The following is a 13,222-nucleotide window of genomic DNA, read 5'->3' as shown; positions in this document are numbered from 1 at the left end:
ACCTATACTTGGACCAAGAAGCAGTAGTCAGAACAGGGCAGGGTAACACTGCATGGTTCAAAATTGGGAAGGGCGTACGCCAGGGATCCTATCTCTATACCTTTTCAACCTATATGCAGAACAGATTATCCAGGAGGCTGGGTTCTATGAGGAGAAATGTGGGGTCAAGATTGGTGGATGATTTATCAACAATATATATATTCATTCCCGGGAGTGAGGAAAGCCAGGCTGGGCCTAGGGTTTGATCCAGGAGGCGGTCTTAAGCCCAAAGGGCCCTTGGGCCTGTGGCCCTCAGCCAGGTTCAAATTGTTTTCCTGTCAAACATTCTTCTAGGTGGTATAGCACTTGTCTGTGCATTGCTGTACAGGGAAACTCGTGGTTACTGTGATGCTGAAGACTGTGACAGTGATGTGCCAATCATGGTAATGGGGACCCACAGTGGACAGTGTTAGCTGGAGCTTCCTGATTAAATGAAGCCTGGAAGCTGGAGTGGCATCCACTTCCAAAATAGCTTGCCTCTAGAAACTCTATGTACTAACAGTGCTCAGGCTGTTCGTTCATAGGGTTGCTATGAGTCGTCTATGACTCGACGGCACTAAACAACAACAACAACTATATATATATATATATATATATATATACATTTCATTGAAGTATGCATGTGTGTACATGCATACACTCACACACATAAATACACCCATGCTTCATTAATTTTGGTTTTCAAACAAGGAACATATCAGATCACAAAAGGAATTCTCTCTCTCTCTCTCTCACACACACAAACACACACACGCACACACACACACACAGAGATTCAACATCATACCATATGTGGTATTTCATATTTAAACATTAGCTTTATTAAATGAAATATATTTATAATTGAATGTTGATAAAATGATTTCCAAATTGATTTGTGCTATGAACGATGATTTCGTTTTATGCCACTCATAAATGGAGTCAACAAAGAGAAAGTTATTTTAATAATCATTACGATGGCACAGATAATTAAGAAATAATAATTATAGGTAATGTTTAATACACTGATAAAAACTGTTTCTTGAAATTGAAATTTCCTTTTTAAGGTATTTTACTGGTTGGGTCTGTGTGAGTTTTGGACTCATATTAAAATGTATTAGCATTTTCCAAATCAAAATATTTTTTTTCTGAAACTACCTATTAGCAGTTGTCTGTGTGAGAATGTGAGAATAGAAGGAGGATTGTTTTCACTTTGCTTAAAGATTAATGATATTTTAGAGCTTCAAAAGGAGTTTTCAATTCTGGCTTTCATAGTGGGTACCTCCTTCATGTCTCCTTGAATTTACTGCCACATTTAAAACATAATTATTCATTCTGAGGCATAGAAAGAATAGTCCACAAAGAAAAAGTGCTTTATTGGAAAGGAGGCTTTGATTAGCAGTAGCTAATGCTGCAAAAGTTGTTTCCTAGCCTTCATTTACCAGGTAACATGCTAATCATTCCAACCATATTTTTTTCTCAAATATTTAATACAACCTAATGAGGCCATAAAAAGAGAGAGGAAAGCTGAGTTAATTCTATTTTCTTTTAGTTTTATATATATTCTCTAAAGAAAAAGTGGCAAAAATTCAACAATATAAATTAAAATATGAAATCTTATTTATTATTATCATTATTGACTTCCTCAATTCTCTGACCTGTACCGGAACGAGGAGCAGAGGGGTCATAAACCTGCTCAGGGAATCAGCATGGCCTCTTCCAGACCTGCCTACTTCTGCTCCTCACTTTCACTCCACTTCAAAACTGTGGTGTTACTGGTCACTTTTTCACCTTTTGTGTAATTCCAAGACACACCCAAAAGTCAGGATATTAAACCATAAAACATTTATGTAGTGCATATGAAACACATACAAGTGATACTTTAAAGACCTGATAATAATGAGTGTTCTAACTTTCTTGTCAATCCAAAGCAGGGCTATTTATGCAGAGTTTTTGATGGTGGTGGTGTTAGGTGTTGTGAAGTCAGCTCCGACTCAGAGACAACTTAGGTATAATAGATCCAATTGTAGTCTGGCCTTACACCATCCTTAAAGTCATTTTTCTGGTTGACCCCATTATTGCTGTCCAGCCTGCTGTTGCTGGAATTCCTCTCAAATTATTGTGGTTTAAATATTCTGACTCAGCTTGGCTGAAAATCCAGTTCCCTTGTCTTGCGCATTTGTCTTGTAAGTGTAGAAATACCAAGCTATCAAAAATCATCAGGATCTGTGCCACAAGTGTTCTACAACAGCACACACAAAATTTATTGTAATTGAGTAAGAGTCTTATCCTGAAATGTATCCATTCTAGAGGGCCATTAATGTCAAGACCAGACTACCCAACAGCAGTATAGCCTCTTAACTTCTGGAAAGATGGGGTAGGCAAAGTTCAATGGCATGAAACACAGTGACAGTGAAGCATAGTGTGAAATACAATGCAATGAATTTTGTGTGCGGAGCACATAAAATAAACATTTTTATAATTTCATGCAAATAACTTTCTGGTTTTGAGTCTAAAAAAGTAAAAAAAGACAGACTCTTCAAAGACCTTATTTCCAAGCGAGGTCATGGTTACAGGCACTAGAGATTATGATTTCAACATAAATCTTGGCGAAGACACAATCCAGTCCAACTCCTTATTGTTTCCTTACCCACTCTCATCCCTGGTCTAACAGTTATATTCTATCTCCAGTAATATTTCTTAAACAGAAATTGTGCTTGTCCCTGTTACCAACTGTTCTAACTCTGCCAAACAATCTTAATTCACAGTAAAACAAGCCCTGCCAAGATCAGCAGAGAGAAGATATTATTAAAAGCACTATGAAAGAAAGATGAAAGTATAAACTCTGGCAGAATTGCTTGCCAATCCACATTCCAAACATCAAATGAATAATCAATGACCCAGCTGGAAGGTAAGCATTCGTGGACTCTTGGAAAAATTCATGCAGCCAGGTGTCCAACGTGTGAATAGGTATCTTATACTGGAAGGTAATTTGAATTATAGCTTCACGATGTCAAATCTATCTTTTCAAACAATTAGAATTACAGTTAAGTTAGCAAAACATTTTAGCGAGGAAAGTTGTGGATTTTTAAATTCTTATGTCAACTTCTTGCTTCCTAAATTCAACAAAGCTGACTATACAAGCAGACTCCTACCTTTGTTGAGCTTTTCCCCAGACATGGATACAAGAATTTGTAAAGTATTCATATGACAGATAGGTCAAGTATTCTTTTTTGTGGAGTTGGCTAATACTCTAAGGAATATGATGGATTTTCTGGTTTTGTTTGTTTTACGTTTCCTGGCATAAAACTTGGCATACGTCTTGGTTTTTTTAGAATAGGACCATTTAGTAATACTGCAATAAGATTTACTTGTTGTTGCTGTATACCGTCCAGTTGGAAGTGACCAATAGCTGACCCTCTAGTGAGTTTTCAGAGGCAGTCAATTGCACAGGACTAGATTGCCCATCTTTTTTTCCAAAGAGAGCTAGTAGATTTGAACCATATACCTTTGCATTGGCAGTGCAATTCCTTACCACTAAGTTATCTACATTCCCTCTGATTGAGTAGAATATAGGGAGTTGTGGTGACCTAGTAGGAAGAAGCTGTTCTGCAATTCCAAAGGCACATGGTTTAAATCTACCAGGTGGTCTGAGGGAGAAGGATAGGCAATCTTTTCTGTGTGATTTACTCCCCATAAAACTCCCCTGGAAGGTCAGTATGGGATGGCCCTGACTCCAGGACAAACAACAGCATATATTACATAGGTATGTGGTTTGAATGCACCAGCTACTCCATGGGAACAGGATCTCCTCTCTTGTAACATTGCCTCTGATGTGCTGAGGAGTCACCTATGAGTTGATTCCAACTAGAAAGCACATAACAGCAACAACAATAGTAAGTATTACCTAGAACCTCAGATCAGATGTGCTGGCTACCTTCACCATCGGCATTTTCTTATTTTACTATAATGCTCAATAAATGTGCTCAGTTTTATAAAGTCATCTTCAGTTTAAATGATCGTGTCTCATCATTTAACCCAGAATATAAAGAAAACTACCCCCATGATTATATCTGTCTGTTTTCAAATTGACCCTTTTTTAATGGAACTTGGAGGTATTTATGAGTCTGAAGATGAAAATATGAACCTGGGAAGCTCATGCAGGAAAGAGGAGTGACTGAGCAGAAGAAAGTCAAAGCTAAATTTTTGCAAGCAAGCAGGTGTGTCCTCCAGTGCCTGGAAAAACTCAGAAAACAGGCACCAGATTCCTCAGAAGTCAGGGGTGAAGTGGTGACTGCTTGAGAATCTATATAAAGAGCAACTAGACCTAAAGTCCCACCTCCATCCCACACAGTTCGGCAACCACCCTTCACCACCTGGCAGGAAATGGAGGTTATTCTCTGGAGAAATGAAATCAAAGATGATTGGAAACAAGGAAATATCCTGTATGATGGAAAATAGTCCAGTCTTTCCATCCTCAGTTCCAGAACGTTCCAATCTAAGATGACTAGATTTTTTTTGAGGAAAAATAATGAGACAGTTGGTATATTTAATATTCATAGCAAATCAAGTAAATATTTGGTAGAATTTCTGTTTGGTGTTCAGCACAATTGGAACCTGAGTAAAATGAATTTGAGTAGGACTTCTCTTAATTAATCATCAGTGGAGAATTTAAAAGAAGAGCCAAATCATACAGAGAATTTTAAAGTACATGAGGCCAATGTCTTTACTTTGTTTCTCAGGCACAAATATGTGGCATAGGACAAAGTCTTTCTTCCATGCTATTTCCCTTGGTTAATCTAGAACATTCTACTTTACAGGGATTGAGTCCTTCACAATCAAAGCAAGAGACAAGTGGCCACTGATTAATAATAACTAATGAGCGAAATGAGTCTAGTTTTATCAAAATTTGTGATAGATTTCCTGTTCTTCCAGCTCACTTTTGCTTTCATATAAATTTGAACAATTTTTAGATTTTACCAAGCATTTTTACTCTTAATAGGAACCCATCTTCCTTTTGATTCTGGCCATTATTCATTTTTCTCCAATATCTCAAGTCCTCCATATATACCCTGGATCCTCCCCCAGTTCTCCCTTATTTTCCAAGGACAACACTTCTACACTACCCTCACATTCCTTATTTTCTTTTCTATTAAATCATCTCTACTTCTCTACAGATATATGTTTGCCTCTCTAGTTGGAGAGAAAATTATTTCTGTTGAACTTCTATGGACATCATAGTCTGATATGCTTAGGTTTGGAAGTAAAATTCTTGAGAAAGTTGACAATTCTCAGTCACTCTCTTTCTATTCTTTTCCCAAGCCAGACCATTTTCATTTCTTATCCCACTACTCCATTGATCCCTACCCTTGTTAAAGTTACTTTAAAAAAAAAAGGTTACTTCTTGTGAGTTGCCATCAATTATGACCCTTGGCAATTGCGTGCATGCAGAGCAAAACTATTTCACAGGGGTTTTCCAAGCTGTAACCTTTGGGAAACAGATTAGCAAGTCTGCCTTCTGCAGTGTCTTTGGATAAGTCTCACCAATATTTTGTCAGTAACCAAGTAAGTGCTTAACCATTTGTGTTACCCACTGAATCCTTATCAAAGTAACTAGAAAGCTCATTTTTGCCCCAGGTGTAAGATATCTTTCTCTCTGTCAGCAGCATGTAATTATTTTCTCCTCAGGGTATATTCTTTCCAGTTATGTCACCTGCTACTCTTTCTAATCTTTCCTGACTCCTCCTTAAATAATGATTTAATGTGGTCTCCGTTTCTTTCCTTTTTCTAGATGTGCCCACAGATTAAATAATGATTCACTCTCCAATGCAATATATGAGCTAATGATTCCCAAATCTACTTCCGGCACTGAAATTCATATTGTTTCCTCATGGTTGACTTGAGGCTGACTCCTAGTTGACCTTGCATCGAGTTTCTGAAGCTGCAAGTTGCTCGGGAAGAGAGTGCTTCTCTTTCTTCCTTAGAGTAGATGGAAGATTCAAAGAGAAGCTCCAATTTTGAGTTAGCAGAACCATTTCTCATGGCCTATGCAAATCCACATGGCCATTAGTTGCTATTGTGTATCACTGAATCAGAATCAACTTATAGATGACCCTCAAAAAGGTTTTCAGAAGTCTATTTTTCTCCCACAGAATAGTTGGCAAAGCCTGTAAAGAGTACTCTGGTTACACGTCCTCTAATATATACTTGTTTGTTCTTCTGGTAGTCACCAGTTATATTCAACACTCTTTTCTAACACCACAATTCAAATGCATTGGTTCTTTTTCTGTCTTCTTTATTCATTGTTCAACTTTCAGATACATACCAAACAGGTGAAAACACCATGGCTTGGACCAGGCACACCTTCTTTAAAAACAGATATCCTTTCTCTTTATCACTTCAAAGAGGTCCTTGACAGTAGATTTTTCCCAGGACAACATGGCTTTTGACTTACTGACCGCTGACACCATGAGTATTGACTGTGAGTGTAAGTAAATAAATGAATTTGTTGACAACTTCAATCTTTTCTCCACTTGCAAAACAGAGTGAGAGTGGCATGAAGATGGCTGAATCTGATCTTTTAAGTTTACAAAACAAAACAGTACTCATCTGCATCACCTACAATTGTTGTTATGTACCATTGAGTCGCTTGAGACTCATAGTGACCCTTTGTACAACAGTACTAAACTCTGCTCTGTCCTGTGCCAATCGCACTGTCTCTGACACTCCCATCCCAATTATCCCAGTTACTGAATCAATCCACCTCATAGAGGGCCTTCCTCTCCTGTGCCGTCCCTCCACCCTTCCAAGCATGAAGTCCCTCTCCAAGGACCGATCCCTCCTTACAACATGTCCAAAGTAGATGAAGCCTCAAGATCCTTGCCTTCAAGGAGCAGCCCTGTTTAACCCTCTCCAGGATGAATCTGTTTGGTTTCCTAGCAGTCCATGGTATTCTCAATACTCTTCTCCAGCACCACAGCTCAAAGGCAACAATTCTCCTTTTATCATCCCTAGTCATTGTCTAACTTTCTGATGCATAACAAGTGATTGCAAAGACCCTGGCCTGTATCAGATGCATCTTAGTCTCCAGAGAGACACCACTGCTCTTCAGCACTTTGGAGAGGTCCCTAACAGCAGGCTTTCCCATTGCAATACATCTTTTAATTTCCTGGCTGCTGGTGCCAAGAATGTTGACTGTGGAGCCAAGGAAACTAAGCTGTGAATAATCTCAATCTCTTCACCATCCATCCTGATGCTGCCAAAAATATTTTTTTAGAAAAGAATGCTTTTAATCAAGAGAAAAATAGATATAAAATAAATTTTCTGCCCCAGTAATCCTCACTCATTTACTGATCCTTTCAGCACCCAAATGTAGTGGAAACAATTTCAGTGAATACAATATTATTGTTTGATATGAACTCTGGTGCTACAAGCAACACAAGAGTCAGTTTCAGTTACTTCTCCTCTTTTTACAACCACCTAGACCAGTGTTCAGATCTGATGGGAAAGGGATTGGGAGGGTCTCAAAAATATTTCTTATAAGAACAGAGTAGTCTCCACACTTCTGCACCTACTTCTACTAATTCCAACACCAGTTGACTTACTCTACTACATCATCCAAAATTCACTGCAGTGGCCACACAGATCTCACAGAACCACACTCAGAGTTATGAGTTTACCAAGGAAGTTAACAGGTTGCTATGCAGGTTGGCAACAGGATACAATTCCTCAGTCAGGACAGCTTCTCAGATGTGCTCGCAGGCCTTTCGGCCTTCAGCTTCATGGCTCAGGTCAGTATTATAAAGCTTTCTTACTCATGCCAATTAACTCATCTCTCTGTACTTTGCAGGTAAGTTTGAGGGAAGGCCCCTGGCTCTGACTCTGTGGAGCAGCAGTCCCAGATCAGCTCTGTCTCACATTGGTTTCTGGTTTCCAATGCAGCTATTGCTCCTGGTTTTCCTGGTGCAGGAATCTTTGACCTCCAAGGGTATGTGCTATATTCTCCGCTTCTCCTTCCTTGCTAATAGCATGATTCTCCTCTTCTGCTGCTAAACTTGCTCGATTTAAACCTAAAGGATGGGGGGAAAATAGACCAATCCCATAACTAGTCATTTACTCACATCTTGTTTTTATACCCAGTTATATGGTGAAAAGTTAAAGTTCATAGTTATGAAAGCCACAAAAAACAACAATAAACAAACAAATAAAACAAAACCCATGACACCACAGCGTCTCTCATGATGTTACTATTGGTCCAGTTGTGAAAATTTTTGTTTTCTTGGTGTTGAGATATAATCCATATTGAAGCTTGTAGTCTTTTTTTGTTCTTCAGCAAGTACTTCAAGCCTTCTTCTCTTTCTACAATCAATATATAGTGTCATTTTCATAATGCAAGTTATTAATAACTCTTCTTTAAGCCTGATGTCACATTCTTCTTCATAGAGTCCAGCTTCTTGATCCTGGCCCATACCTGTATCTAAGCCCTTGTTTTTCCTCTTTACATTGTCCATTGTATTTCAGCCACCTCTGCCTTTCTTTCCTCCAAAGCATGTTCAATGTGTTGTTGCATTAGACGCTTGTATTAGCTATCCTTCTGTCTTGAAGGCTTTTCCATAAATTTTAGCATAACTGGTTCCATGTCACAGCTTACATGAAATGTTTTCTAAGGAATTTTCAATGGTTTCTTTTTATTGATATCTGCAGTTCAGATAAAAATGTAAATCTTGGTTAAAGGAAGTAATTAAAGGAAGTGTTTAATAAGTCATTGTGCTGCATATGCAGAAGCTACAGATCATATCTGTGAGCATGGGGCTTATTAAAGAAGTATCGGGGTAAAGTCTCTGATAAGGGACAACTCAGGGCACAACCCTTAGGCCAGGTCAGCTCTTTACTGTTGTTAGTCAAAAGGTCACCAGTTCAAACCAGTCAATTGCTCTGCTGGAGAAATACAGGGCAATATTTTCTTTTCAAAATTCACAGCCTCATAAAGCCAATGGAGGGTAACACTGAGTCAGAATCAACTTGATGTCAGTGAGTTGTGTGTGCATGTGTGTTTATCCTCACAAGGTTTACTTTGTATTAGTAACAAGTTATCCAACCTCCATAGTGGACTACAAACAGCTCATTTACATAGTCTGAACCATTCATGTGGTAGGAGTTAGAAGACCATGGTAAAAAAAGTCATATAAAAATTATTTATCGCAATATGGTGACTAATGGGTTCACTAGTAAGAAATTTATAGTAGTATAAGTTTTATTATAATGATTATTATTTACAACCAATATCAATCTAGAAGTACTGAGTATTGAAAAGGTGCCATGTCAACTTTGACAAAGTATATAATTGGATCTGTCTTTCCATGGAAAAGTGAGATTTGTGGGAAATAAAACCCAGAGACCTAGTTTCTGGTCAACAATCTTTTGGAAGTCTTGGGAAGGAATGAGTAGATCTTCAAGGAGGACCTCATCAATAACTCAAACTGACAGTTTTGGTAATAACGAGAGTTCTGTGTTGTTGTTGGTGTTGTTAAGGGCCATTGAGTTGAGTACAATCATAGTGACTATATGAATAACAGATCTGAACTCTGTCCTGTCTAGTGTCATCCTCATACTTCCTGACACATTAGAGTCCATTTCAACAGTCACCTTGTCAATCCACTTGGTCGAGGGTCTTCCTCTCTTTTTCCAATCCTCTATCTTTCTGAGCATTATGTCCTTCTCCATGGAATAGCCCCTTCTAGCAAAATGCCCAAAGTATGTGAGGCAAAGATTCATCATCTTTGCCTCCAAAGGGCACTCTGGCTACACCCTCTCCAAGACATACTTGTTTGTTTTGTCACAGTCCGTGGAATGTTTAACCCTCTTCTCTACCACCACCACACAAAGGCATCAATTTTCCTTCTGTCATCTTTATTTATTGTCAAGCTCTCAGATGCCTAGCAAGTGATCAGAAAGACCATGGCTTGAATCAGATGCATCATAGTCCTCAAACTGACATCATTACTCTTCAATATTTGAAGAAGTCCCTAACTGCAGACCTTCCCAGTACAATGTGTCTCCTGATTTCCTGTCTACTATACCGAGAGTGTTAACTGTGGATCCAAGTAAGATGAAGTTGCTGACAGTTTCAATCTTTTCTCCATCTAGCAAAAAGATCCTATTGATCCAGTGGTAAGATCTTTGTTTTCTTGACATTGAGATGCAATCCATATTGAAGGCCATATTCTTTGATCTTCTGCAACAAGTGCTTCAAGTCCTTCCTCCTTCCAAGAAGCAAAGTTGTATAATATGCATAATGCAGTCTCACTCTAAGTCTCCCTCTGACCTTGACGCCACATTCTCTTTTTTCTTCTTGATTATGATTTCTTTCTTTAAATTTAAATAGAGATTTGTTAGGCCAGAGAATTAAGAGTTCATGTCTTGTAATAGATATTCAATTATGATTGTTTCCCTAGAATTTAACACCTAGAAATATATGGGAAAGAAGATTCTTTGAATTAAAATGAAACTTAATTCCTTTTCATAGAGTCCAGCTTCTTAATAATCTGCTTCGCATACAGATTGATTAGGTATGGAGAAAGACTACAACCCTAATGCATCCCCTTCCTAATTTTAAACCATAAGTTTGCTATGAGTCACAGACAACCCTACAGTACCTAACAACAACAACAACAACAGCAACAGTGTTCCTTTGTTCTGTTTGCACAATATCCTCCTGATTTAGGTATAGATTTTGCATGAGCACCATTAAATGCTTTGGGACTCCCATTTTTTTCTCAATGTATCTTGGCTGAAAGCAGAGAGTACCAGAGGAATGTCTGTGTTTCATTGACTATGCAAAGGTGTTTGACTGTATGGATCACAGCAAACTGTGGCTGACTCTGAGAAGAATGGGAATCCCAGAACATTTGATTGTGCTTATGGGAAACCAGGAGGCAGTCATCAGAAGAGAGCAAGGGAACACTGTTTTGTTGTTGTTGTTAGCTGCTGTAGAGTTGCCTATGACTCATAGTGCCCTTATGGCTTAAAATTAAAAAGGGAATGAATCAGGGTTGTAGTCTTTCTCCATACCTAATCAATCTGTATGCTGAACAGATTATTCAAGAAGCTGCAATGGTTCAAAATCGGGAATGGTGTAAGTCAGGGAGGTATTCTGTCTCCATACCTTTTCAATATATTTGCAGAAAAGATCATCTGGGAGGTGGGGCTGTATGAGGAGAAATGTGGCATCAGGATTGGAGGAAGATTCATCAACAGTTTGTGTCATGCAGATGACACAACCCTGCTTGCAGAGGGTCAAGGACTGCAGCCTTCAATATAGGTTGAAGCTCAACATCAAGAAAACAAAGATTCTTACCACTGGGCTGATTGGTAGCATTACGATAGATGGTGAAGAGATTAAGATTGTTAAAAGCTTTAGTTTGCTTGACTCCACAATCTACACTCTTAGTATCAGCAGCCTGGAAATCAAGAGACTAATTGCATTGTGAAAGTCTGTTGTCAGGGACCTCTCCAGAATACTGAAGAGCAATAACTTCAGTCTGGAGACTAAGGTGCACCTGATTCAGGCCATAGTTTTCACAATTGCTTGCTATGCATCAGAAAGCTGGACAATAACTAGGAATTATAGAAAGAGCATTGATGCCTTTGAGCTGTGGTGCTGGGGAAGAGTGTTGAATACACCATGGACTGTCAGGAGAATAAACAGGTTTTTCATGGAAAGGATGAGACCAGGCTGCTCCTTGGAGGCAAGGATTCTGAGGCTTCTTCTGACATACGTTGGGTATGTCGCAAGGAGAGACCAGTCCTTGGAGAGGGATATCATGCTTTGGAGTGGAGAGATACAGAGAAAAAGAGGGAGACCATTGATGAGAAGGATTGGTACAGTGACTGGGGTAACGGGGGTGGGTGTGTCAGAGACAGTAAAGTTAGCCCATGATAGAGCAGGTTTCAAGGCTGTTGTACGTAGAGTTGCTTTGAGTTGCAAGCAACTTGATGGCAGATAACAACAGCAGGAGAATGTTTCTATGTTAGTAGATTAAAAAAACTATACAAGATATACAAATTTCTTGATTCATACAATTTCTGGTGATGAGTTAGAGGTTCTGGTTGGAGGAAACATACGAGGTGACAGTAAAGTAAGATAAGATTAAAAACTAGATGGAAATGTGTGTGTCCTATTTCCTCCCAATGCTAATCAGTAAATCATAAATATGAGGCAAATGAAGTAGTCCTCTCTTAGCTTTCCACAAGGGCCTTGCTCTTGCCAATTCTGTGCTTTATTATCTAAACATCGGAAACAGCCTTATTAAATTTGCATGAAACAAAAAGTGGAACAGACTGAAAACAAGATTAATGAAGGATTCAAATTTCAAAATGATTTCTACAAACTGATTAATTAGTTGGGAATTATTTCACAATGAAATTTGCTAGATTCCCTGACCTTGGATCATTTAGACTGAGGTTTCTTACTTGATGACGGTTCATGCAAAAAGACTTGGGGTCAACAGGGTGCATCTTCCTCCTCATGAATGAAGAACACAATACTGAGAGTTATTCAGACCTTGGTGTGGGGTTAGCCCTATCCCATACTATTAACTTAGATAAGTTTTTTAGCCATTCTGGATTGTAATGGAGCACTGGTGGCCTAGTGGCAAGAAGCTGTGCTGCAATCGCAAAGGCACATACATGGTTTGAGGCCACCAGCTGAGAAAGATGGGCAATCTCCTCCTGTGTGATTAACTGCCTCTGAAAACCCACTGGAAGGTCAGCTATGAGTCGATTCTGACTCTACAGTACACAGCAACAACATCCTTAAAATAGGAATAATAGTTTATTATAATTTTTTTTTTTGTCAATTGGTATACCATCTATTCGTGGAGCCTTATTTTTTGCCATGTCCTTCAAAGCAGCCCGAACTTCTTCTTTCATCACCATAGGCTCTTGCTCATTTGTTGCTTCATGAAATTCTTCTGTGTCTTCCAATTCTTTTCAATACAGTGACTCAGTATATTCCTTCCATCTTATTTTAATACTTCCGGGATCATTTAACTTTCTGCCGAAAGCATCCCTGATTATAGCAACTCGAGGTTTGAATTTGTTTTTCAGTTCCTTGAGCTTAAGATATGGTGAGCGAGTTCGGCCCTTTTGATTTTCCGACTCCAACTCCTTGCACATTTCATTGTAATATTTTGCTTTGTCATCC

Source organism: Elephantulus edwardii, unplaced genomic scaffold (assembly GCF_000299155.1).
Source record: "Elephantulus edwardii isolate Elephantulus edwardi_28Jun2011 unplaced genomic scaffold, EleEdw1.0 scaffold00102, whole genome shotgun sequence".
Classification (NCBI taxonomy): Eukaryota; Metazoa; Chordata; class Mammalia; order Macroscelidea; family Macroscelididae; genus Elephantulus; species Elephantulus edwardii.
This window is presented reverse-complemented; position numbering follows the sequence as displayed.